The following is a 7425-nucleotide window of genomic DNA, read 5'->3' on the forward strand; positions in this document are numbered from 1 at the left end:
GAAACGGTGGCAAAAATGTGCCCAGAACGGCAGTGCTGCGAGACTGCTTTAAACACAGTCAGGCAGAGAAAAAAGAAGGAGGGCAAACAGGACCCAAGATCAATTCGCATCGAGCGCGGTATCGCTTCTCGGCCTTTTGGCTAAGATCAAGTGGTCAAGTGGGGGAAGGCAACCATTTGGAGCCTTCCTGCCATTGTATGCCGGGGGGATGCAGTCAGGGAGAAATCCCCTCGGGCAGAGTGTAGAGCTTTGGCTTGTAGAGCTTTGGCTTGATGTAATGTCACTGCAAGGAATCTGGAATGAATCTGTAAGGCAATAAGGCACCCCAGAGTGTCAGAAAAAAAAAAAAAAAAAAAAAAAAAAAAAAAAAAAAAAAAAAATCTGTTCTTATCAGTTTAATATCTGATACGTCCCCTATCTGGGGACCATATATTAAATTGATTTTTGGAACAGGGAGATGGAATAGGGGCTTGCTCCGTCCACTCCACGCATCGACCCAGTATTGCAGTGTCTCTGGGAACGGTGCACCTCCCTGTGGGGAGATATTCAAAAAGAAAAACAGCTCGTTCCCAGCGTCTCTGTACATGTGTGTGTGTGTATGTATTATTAGTGAGAATAAAGCATATATATTGCACTGACTTTCTCAGCTCAGTGGTATCTTTTTCTTCTCCTGGGCTGAGTGCCGCTCGCACGCACGCACGCACGCACGCACGCAGCCAGCGATATAATTGAAACTGCAAAATAACTGGACGTCCAGCTTGAGAGACAGCTTTCAATTGCAATAGGCGTTTCCGAAACATTAACTCCTCGTTTCTTTCGGGGGAGGAGCAGCTTGAGAGACAGCTTTCAATTGCAATCGGCACTCCTGAAACATTAACGCCTTGTTGCTTGCGACAGTTAACCCAGCCATTAACATGACAACGGACAGGGCCCAGTCAGGGAGCAGCTTGAGAGACAGCTTTCAATCGGCACTCCTGAAACATTAACGCCTTGTTGCTTGCGACAGTTAACCCAGCCATTAACATGACAACGGACAGGGCCCAGTGAGGGAGCAGCTTGAGAGACAGCTTTCAATCGGCACTCCTGAAACATTAACGCCTTGTTGCTTGCGACAGTTAACCCAGCCATTAACATGACAACGGACAGGGCCCAGTGAGGGAGCAGCTTGAGAGACAGCTTTCAATCGGCACTTCCGAAACATTAACGCCTCGTTTCTTTCGGGGGAGGAGCAGCTTGAGAGACAGCTTTCAATTGCAATCGGCACTCCTGAAACATTAACGCCTTGTTGCTTGCGACAGTTAACCCAGCCATTAACACGTCTTGTCTTTTTATTTCCCATCTCCAGCCAGCCAGCCAGGCAGGCAGCCGAGCCACAGCCAGCATCTGCAGTATTTTCTTTTGATTGGTCTTGCCTGCTGTGGAAGGAATGTTTAAACACGAGCTGCTGATTGTCAGCACCTCACCTCTTTCTCGATTGTCTGTTGCAATCTCACTCACTCACTCACTCACTCACTGTGAGACACGTCACGTCACGTCCCTAGTTTACCTTAAAGAGGTTTCCTTCCACGGCAGTTCGTTAGTGACGGAGAATGAGTGACGTAGGTCCGTTGAGACCCAACCCTCTCCCATCTGATTGGTGGCCTACTGGCAAAGTTACCAATCTGTCACGCAGTCCGAGCAAGAAAGGAGAAAACGGCAACTTCTTTCAACTGATCCACTGTTGCAATTAGAAACGGTGGCAAAAATGTGCCCAGAACGGCAGTGCTGCGAGACTGCTTTAAACACAGTCAGGCAGAGAAAAAAGAAGGAGGGCAAACAGGACCCAAGATCAATTCGCATCGAGCGCGGTATCGCTTCTCGGCCTTTTGGCTAAGATCAAGTGGTCAAGTGGGGGAAGGCAACCATTTGGAGCCTTCCTGCCATTGTATGCCGGGGGGATGCAGTCAGGGAGAAATCCCCTCGGGCAGAGTGTAGAGCTTTGGCTTGTAGAGCTTTGGCTTGATGTAATGTCACTGCAAGGAATCTGGAATGAATCTGTAAGGCAATAAGGCACCCCAGAGTGTCAGAAAAAAAAAAAAAAAAAAAAAAAAAAAAAAAAAAAAAAATCTGTTCTTATCAGTTTAATATCTGATACGTCCCCTATCTGGGGACCATATATTAAATTGATTTTTGGAACAGGGAGATGGAATAGGGGCTTGCTCCGTCCACTCCACGCATCGACCCAGTATTGCAGTGTCTCTGGGAACGGTGCACCTCCCTGTGGGGAGATATTCAAAAAGAAAAACAGCTCGTTCCCAGCGTCTCTGTACATGTGTGTGTGTGTATGTATTATTAGTGAGAATAAAGCATATATATTGCACTGACTTTCTCAGCTCAGTGGTATCTTTTTCTTCTCCTGGGCTGAGTGCCGCTCGCACGCACGCACGCACGCACGCACGCAGCCAGCGATATAATTGAAACTGCAAAATAACTGGACGTCCAGCTTGAGAGACAGCTTTCAATTGCAATAGGCGTTTCCGAAACATTAACTCCTCGTTTCTTTCGGGGGAGGAGCAGCTTGAGAGACAGCTTTCAATTGCAATCGGCACTCCTGAAACATTAACGCCTTGTTGCTTGCGACAGTTAACCCAGCCATTAACATGACAACGGACAGGGCCCAGTCAGGGAGCAGCTTGAGAGACAGCTTTCAATCGGCACTCCTGAAACATTAACGCCTTGTTGCTTGCGACAGTTAACCCAGCCATTAACATGACAACGGACAGGGCCCAGTGAGGGAGCAGCTTGAGAGACAGCTTTCAATCGGCACTCCTGAAACATTAACGCCTTGTTGCTTGCGACAGTTAACCCAGCCATTAACATGACAACGGACAGGGCCCAGTGAGGGAGCAGCTTGAGAGACAGCTTTCAATCGGCACTTCCGAAACATTAACGCCTCGTTTCTTTCGGGGGAGGAGCAGCTTGAGAGACAGCTTTCAATTGCAATCGGCACTCCTGAAACATTAACGCCTTGTTGCTTGCGACAGTTAACCCAGCCATTAACACGTCTTGTCTTTTTATTTCCCATCTCCAGCCAGCCAGCCAGGCAGGCAGCCGAGCCACAGCCAGCATCTGCAGTATTTTCTTTTGATTGGTCTTGCCTGCTGTGGAAGGAATGTTTAAACACGAGCTGCTGATTGTCAGCACCTCACCTCTTTCTCGATTGTCTGTTGCAATCTCACTCACTCACTCACTCACTCACTGTGAGACACGTCACGTCACGTCCCTAGTTTACCTTAAAGAGGTTTCCTTCCACGGCAGTTCGTTAGTGACGGAGAATGAGTGACGTAGGTCCGTTGAGACCCAACCCTCTCCCATCTGATTGGTGGCCTACTGGCAAAGTTACCAATCTGTCACGCAGTCCGAGCAAGAAAGGAGAAAACGGCAACTTCTTTCAACTGATCCACTGTTGCAATTAGAAACGGTGGCAAAAATGTGCCCAGAACGGCAGTGCTGCGAGACTGCTTTAAACACAGTCAGGCAGAGAAAAAAGAAGGAGGGCAAACAGGACCCAAGATCAATTCGCATCGAGCGCGGTATCGCTTCTCGGCCTTTTGGCTAAGATCAAGTGGTCAAGTGGGGGAAGGCAACCATTTGGAGCCTTCCTGCCATTGTATGCCGGGGGGATGCAGTCAGGGAGAAATCCCCTCGGGCAGAGTGTAGAGCTTTGGCTTGTAGAGCTTTGGCTTGATGTAATGTCACTGCAAGGAATCTGGAATGAATCTGTAAGGCAATAAGGCACCCCAGAGTGTCAGAAAAAAAAAAAAAAAAAAAAAAAAAAAAAAAAAAAAAAAAAAATCTGTTCTTATCAGTTTAATATCTGATACGTCCCCTATCTGGGGACCATATATTAAATTGATTTTTGGAACAGGGAGATGGAATAGGGGCTTGCTCCGTCCACTCCACGCATCGACCCAGTATTGCAGTGTCTCTGGGAACGGTGCACCTCCCTGTGGGGAGATATTCAAAAAGAAAAACAGCTCGTTCCAGCGTCTCTGTACATGTGTGTGTGTGTATGTATTATTAGTGAGAATAAAGCATATATATTGCACTGACTTTCTCAGCTCAGTGGTATCTTTTTCTTCTCCTGGGCTGAGTGCCGCTCGCACGCACGCACGCACGCACGCACGCAGCCAGCGATATAATTGAAACTGCAAAATAACTGGACGTCCAGCTTGAGAGACAGCTTTCAATTGCAATAGGCGTTTCCGAAACATTAACTCCTCGTTTCTTTCGGGGGAGGAGCAGCTTGAGAGACAGCTTTCAATTGCAATCGGCACTCCTGAAACATTAACGCCTTGTTGCTTGCGACAGTTAACCCAGCCATTAACATGACAACGGACAGGGCCCAGTCAGGGAGCAGCTTGAGAGACAGCTTTCAATCGGCACTCCTGAAACATTAACGCCTTGTTGCTTGCGACAGTTAACCCAGCCATTAACATGACAACGGACAGGGCCCAGTGAGGGAGCAGCTTGAGAGACAGCTTTCAATCGGCACTCCTGAAACATTAACGCCTTGTTGCTTGCGACAGTTAACCCAGCCATTAACATGACAACGGACAGGGCCCAGTGAGGGAGCAGCTTGAGAGACAGCTTTCAATCGGCACTTCCGAAACATTAACGCCTCGTTTCTTTCGGGGGAGGAGCAGCTTGAGAGACAGCTTTCAATTGCAATCGGCACTCCTGAAACATTAACGCCTTGTTGCTTGCGACAGTTAACCCAGCCATTAACACGTCTTGTCTTTTTATTTCCCATCTCCAGCCAGCCAGCCAGGCAGGCAGCCGAGCCACAGCCAGCATCTGCAGTATTTTCTTTTGATTGGTCTTGCCTGCTGTGGAAGGAATGTTTAAACACGAGCTGCTGATTGTCAGCACCTCACCTCTTTCTCGATTGTCTGTTGCAATCTCACTCACTCACTCACTCACTCACTGTGAGACACGTCACGTCACGTCCCTAGTTTACCTTAAAGAGGTTTCCTTCCACGGCAGTTCGTTAGTGACGGAGAATGAGTGACGTAGGTCCGTTGAGACCCAACCCTCTCCCATCTGATTGGTGGCCTACTGGCAAAGTTACCAATCTGTCACGCAGTCCGAGCAAGAAAGGAGGAAAACGGCAACTTCTTTCAACTGATCCACTGTTGCAATTAGAAACGGTGGCAAAAATGTGCCCAGAACGGCAGTGCTGCGAGACTGCTTTAAACACAGTCAGGCAGAGAAAAAAGAAGGAGGGCAAACAGGACCCAAGATCAATTCGCATCGAGCGCGGTATCGCTTCTCGGCCTTTTGGCTAAGATCAAGTGGTCAAGTGGGGGAAGGCAACCATTTGGAGCCTTCCTGCCATTGTATGCCGGGGGGATGCAGTCAGGGAGAAATCCCCTCGGGCAGAGTGTAGAGCTTTGGCTTGTAGAGCTTTGGCTTGATGTAATGTCACTGCAAGGAATCTGGAATGAATCTGTAAGGCAATAAGGCACCCCAGAGTGTCAGAAAAAAAAAAAAAAAAAAAAAAAAAAAAAAAAAAAAAAAAAATCTGTTCTTATCAGTTTAATATCTGATACGTCCCCTATCTGGGGACCATATATTAAATTGATTTTTGGAACAGGGAGATGGAATAGGGCGCTTGCTCCGTCCACTCCACGCATCGACCCAGTATTGCAGTGTCTCTGGGAACGGTGCACCTCCCTGTGGGGAGATATTCAAAAAGAAAAACAGCTCGTTCCCAGCGTCTCTGTACATGTGTGTGTGTGTATGTATTATTAGTGAGAATAAAGCATATATATTGCACTGACTTTCTCAGCTCAGTGGTATCTTTTTCTTCTCCTGGGCTGAGTGCCGCTCGCACGCACGCACGCACGCACGCACGCAGCCAGCGATATAATTGAAACTGCAAAATAACTGGACGTCCAGCTTGAGAGACAGCTTTCAATTGCAATAGGCGTTTCCGAAACATTAACTCCTCGTTTCTTTCGGGGGAGGAGCAGCTTGAGAGACAGCTTTCAATTGCAATCGGCACTCCTGAAACATTAACGCCTTGTTGCTTGCGACAGTTAACCCAGCCATTAACATGACAACGGACAGGGCCCAGTCAGGGAGCAGCTTGAGAGACAGCTTTCAATCGGCACTCCTGAAACATTAACGCCTTGTTGCTTGCGACAGTTAACCCAGCCATTAACATGACAACGGACAGGGCCCAGTGAGGGAGCAGCTTGAGAGACAGCTTTCAATCGGCACTCCTGAAACATTAACGCCTTGTTGCTTGCGACAGTTAACCCAGCCATTAACATGACAACGGACAGGGCCCAGTGAGGGAGCAGCTTGAGAGACAGCTTTCAATCGGCACTTCCGAAACATTAACGCCTCGTTTCTTTCGGGGGAGGAGCAGCTTGAGAGACAGCTTTCAATTGCAATCGGCACTCCTGAAACATTAACGCCTTGTTGCTTGCGACAGTTAACCCAGCCATTAACACGTCTTGTCTTTTTATTTCCCATCTCCAGCCAGCCAGCCAGGCAGGCAGCCGAGCCACAGCCAGCATCTGCAGTATTTTCTTTTGATTGGTCTTGCCTGCTGTGGAAGGAATGTTTAAACACGAGCTGCTGATTGTCAGCACCTCACCTCTTTCTCGATTGTCTGTTGCAATCTCACTCACTCACTCACTCACTCACTGTGAGACACGTCACGTCACGTCCCTAGTTTACCTTAAAGAGGTTTCCTTCCACGGCAGTTCGTTAGTGACGGAGAATGAGTGACGTAGGTCCGTTGAGACCCAACCCTCTCCCATCTGATTGGTGGCCTACTGGCAAAGTTACCAATCTGTCACGCAGTCCGAGCAAGAAAGGAGAAAACGGCAACTTCTTTCAACTGATCCACTGTTGCAATTAGAAACGGTGGCAAAAATGTGCCCAGAACGGCAGTGCTGCGAGACTGCTTTAAACACAGTCAGCAGAGAAAAAAGAAGGAGGGCAAACAGGACCCAAGATCAATTCGCATCGAGCGCGGTATCGCTTCTCGGCCTTTTGGCTAAGATCAAGTGGTCAAGTGGGGGAAGGCAACCATTTGGAGCCTTCCTGCCATTGTATGCCGGGGGGATGCAGTCAGGGAGAAATCCCCTCGGGCAGAGTGTAGAGCTTTGGCTTGTAGAGCTTTGGCTTGATGTAATGTCACTGCAAGGAATCTGGAATGAATCTGTAAGGCAATAAGGCACCCCAGAGTGTCAGAAAAAAAAAAAAAAAAAAAAAAAAAAAAAAAAAAAAAAAAAATCTGTTCTTATCAGTTTAATATCTGATACGTCCCCTATCTGGGGACCATATATTAAATTGATTTTTGGAACAGGGAGATGGAATAGGGCTTGCTCCGTCCACTCCACGCATCGACCCAGTATTGCAGTGTCTCTA

At 48.0% G+C, this 7425-nt stretch overlaps 5 pseudogenes; all 5 read left to right on the forward strand.

Moving 5' to 3' along the window:
* Positions 1–362: 362 nt before the first annotated feature.
* On the forward strand, positions 363–533 carry LOC137328613 (U2 spliceosomal RNA; annotated as a pseudogene).
* Positions 534–2032: 1499 nt separating this feature from the next.
* On the forward strand, positions 2033–2258 carry LOC137328539 (U2 spliceosomal RNA; annotated as a pseudogene).
* Positions 2259–3816: 1558 nt separating this feature from the next.
* On the forward strand, positions 3817–3987 carry LOC137328614 (U2 spliceosomal RNA; annotated as a pseudogene).
* Positions 3988–5544: 1557 nt separating this feature from the next.
* On the forward strand, positions 5545–5716 carry LOC137328904 (U2 spliceosomal RNA; annotated as a pseudogene).
* A 1556-nt stretch (positions 5717–7272) lies between these two features.
* Positions 7273–7425, forward strand: LOC137328984 (U2 spliceosomal RNA; annotated as a pseudogene).

Source organism: Heptranchias perlo, chromosome 12, assembly GCF_035084215.1.
Source record: "Heptranchias perlo isolate sHepPer1 chromosome 12, sHepPer1.hap1, whole genome shotgun sequence".
NCBI lineage: Eukaryota > Metazoa > Chordata > Chondrichthyes > Hexanchiformes > Hexanchidae > Heptranchias > Heptranchias perlo.